Source organism: Rhagoletis zephyria, unplaced genomic scaffold (assembly GCF_001687245.7).
Source record: "Rhagoletis zephyria isolate East Lansing unplaced genomic scaffold, Rhagoletis_zephyria_1.1 Rzeph_scaffold_01547, whole genome shotgun sequence".
NCBI lineage: Eukaryota > Metazoa > Arthropoda > Insecta > Diptera > Tephritidae > Rhagoletis > Rhagoletis zephyria.
The window spans coordinates 96,111-99,726 of NW_016158631.1; positions in this window are offsets into that span (position 1 = coordinate 96,111).

The following is a 3,616-nucleotide window of genomic DNA, read 5'->3' on the forward strand; positions in this document are numbered from 1 at the left end:
ACTATGCTGAAAATTTCATGTCTCTACCTTGTCGGGAAGTTAGTTTAAAATTGATTGGAAATTTCCGCGGGATGACCAAGTTAAATAAAAGCTTGTAAAAAGGAGAAAATTATCAGTTCGTCGGAATATTTATTTTTTATGTAACTATGGAACTTTGGATCATGTGAACCGATTTCGATTTAATAGCATAGGTGGTACCTCAAGGGTGGCCCCATACTAATTTGGATTAGCTCCGAACATTTGATCACGATTCTTGCTCAAAAAGTAGTTTTCGAATAGCAATAATGAAATCATTTCCACTTTCAGTGTTTAAAGAGTGCAAGAATTTTTTACATTTCATTTTAAAATTACTTTTAAATTGGTGTTAACTTTCAAAAATTTTAATTAGAAGTCGGTTTCTCTCTTTGAGCCAACAAGCAAACTTTATACTTAAGATCCTCTCAATTGCTTCGTTTCAGAGTGGTTTTGAAAAAACAAAATTACATATTTTTTCATTATTTAAAGACTTCATCCAAATTTCCTCATGGCTTAAATTACTTTTTTCAACTGCGCAAAAATTTTGAATGGCTAAGAATTCGCTAACAAAGGAATATCTAAGACAGCGAGATGTATTGTATGCAAAACTCTTTTACAATTTCAGATAATTTTAAAACAAAGAACTGTAAGTTGTAGGCAAAAGCCATTCAATAATTCAAATTTTGGTATTATTTATTAAACTGAAAGTTATTTTCGAGATAACTAACAACCCTCGACAAAAGTGACGTCAGCCCCTTTTTTAATTAAATTATCCTCATCTGGTATGTACGTATAGACTCGGCGATATGCCCATAAAATCGTTGCTCTTTTCATTGTATTAATTTCCTGCGCATATCAAACATTATCAGAAATATGTCAACTATAATTAAATTATTTTCTTTTTGCTTTTTAGATTACGGTTTAAGGAATTCCAGCGTTATGTAAAAACCCAAAGAAAATCCTAAAGTATTTTGTTTGTGTAAAATAATATTACACAAACAAAATACATGGGGAAAAATTACTATAAAGCGAGTACCGGTGAGAAGACCCCTATTACAAATTTGTATGCTCAGAATTTAAAATGCAGTACAAGTCAGTACAAACTTTGAAAAATCAGGACGTTAGCGTACTGATTGAAGAAATTAATAAAATCAGTACGAGAGTTCAAAAATCAGTACGTCTGGCAACCGTACACTGCCTACGGACTGTGCTAAGTTCGCCTTGTGAATTCTTGTTCTTTTTTCCACTATTTCGATTGTTAAGCCAACTACAATCAAGCGCAGGTATTCCAGTGCTATTTAAACTTTACCATGTGGTTGTTGGTTTTTGTTAATATTTCTATTGTTAGAATGTTTAACTTTTAGGTGTGCTCGTCCTTAAGTTATTTGTTTTAGTTATTTTATGGCCTTATAACCACAGTATACCAGTAGAACAGGTTTTTGTTGTTGTGGCTGTTAATTTGGTCCCCATAAAGGACTTGAGGGAGCAACTGTTTTGCCGCATTCAGGGTGCTGTGCAGCAAAATAACGTGGTGAAAAACTTTAACATCGGTTAAATGGCGAGAGCAATATTGTTATGTGCTTTATAAGTAAAAATGAACGTAATAAAATTTTTTGTACTTCAATACAACTAACTAGCGCTATTTTTACAATTCGAAGTGATCTTAAAAATATTTGTAATGAAATATGTACTTTATGCGTTCAATGGAAACTATGTTTTATGAAAAAATATATTCCGATTTTTTTCAAATACCTGGTGTAAAATGTTTTATATATGGGTAATTTTAATAATAATAGTTATTACTTTCGTCTACATTGCTTTTAATGTATGTTTTCACGAGTTGTTGCAGTTTTCTTCAATTGTCTCTGGCAGACTATACACTGTAAAACTAAATAATTTCACAATTTCTACCCTACTATAGGTTTATATTTTAATACAAAGTAATCAATTACTGAAAAATATATATACTCCGATCAAACTATAGTACTGAATGCTTGTCAAACAATTAATTAAATCAAATGAACGCACTCGGAGCGAGTTTTGGAACACGAAAAAAATATTATGCTTATTAAGACTAAATAATTTCTAACTTTCTACCATATTATACGTTTATATTTTAATGTAGTATGATTAATTACTGAAGAATATATAAGTTCTGATCAAACTTCACTACTGAATGCTTGACAAACAATATTCAAATAAAAACCTTAAAAGTGAACGCGCTTAGGGCGAATTTTTGAACATGGTGTAAAATATTATGAATATTAAGACTAAATAATTTCTCACCTATTATAAGCTTATGTTTTGAAATAATATGATTTATTACTGAAGAATATTTTAACTCCGATCAAACTAAAGTAATAAATGCTTGACAAACAACTATTTAAATCAGTAGATCAACAGTGAACGCGCTCGGAGCGAACTTTTGAACACTTCCTAAACTATTTACAGAAGCAGCAAATGCAACTCTGGGATGTAGCTGAATATCAAATAATTAGGCAAATTTGTGCGCGCATAGTGTTTTTTCCGCAAAATTTTCGTAGTTTTCGTAAAATATTGAGTTTTGTTGAATAATATATGTATATATAAATCTTGCATTAGCGAAATATTGACTTTCTTTTTAAATAAGATTTAGACATTTTGTATTTGCAATACACGTGAGTCGTGTGCTAGCAGAATTTTACAAATATCGGCCTCGTGGAGATTTGGAAGTTTCTGGCCAAACAACAAACAACCAACAAGTAAGTACAATATTTAAATTTATTATTGCGTTTACTTTTTTAATTGTTGTGTATTTACATACATATGAACGTATTTGCAGAAAAAATGCCGAAAAGAAGTAAGCTCCCTCTACAAGTTACCTTTGGCTTCGGATGTATTAAGGTATGATGTTTATTTAATTTTATTTGTTTATTAAAATTAGTTAAACTGAATGTTGGATAAGCGATAGCCATCGTCTGGATTTAGTTTTTGTACTTTAAAGAGATATAGGGTACTCTCGCATTTACTTGTACATTTGTTATGTTAAAATCCAGGCAGACGGACTAGTCTTGCAGTTATATCGCTTATCCAGTTATTAAAGTTTCATTTACTTTCATTGTAGTATGTATATGGTATAGCAAATAGATAGCTAAGATGGTACGTGCTGTTAATTCCTCTTTGTATCTAATTAACTTTAATTAGTATGCGTGGAGTTAAATTTAGTGTAAAAGCAGCAAAATATATTATTATGTACTTCGGTTTTCAGCTGCTTACTAGTAATAAGTCGTGGATTTAGGTTTTTTTTTAAATTACAAGATATTTTCATACACATATGTATGTATGCATGTACTTAGGTTTTCAGCTACCTTCTAGTAATAAGGCTTATGGCCTTATTCATAAAAAATAAAGTAGGTTTAAAGAGTTTTATAAATTGACGTTTTCATATATTTTTCAATTTATAAACCTATTTTAAAGAAACTTAATTTTTTATGAATAATGCCATTAGACGTTAAACAGAAAATTACATAACTAACTACAATCAGTAAGAGAATAAAAATAATTATGTACTAATAATAGTTAACTAAACTAATGTTACCAAGGTTAAGAATGTATTCAATAA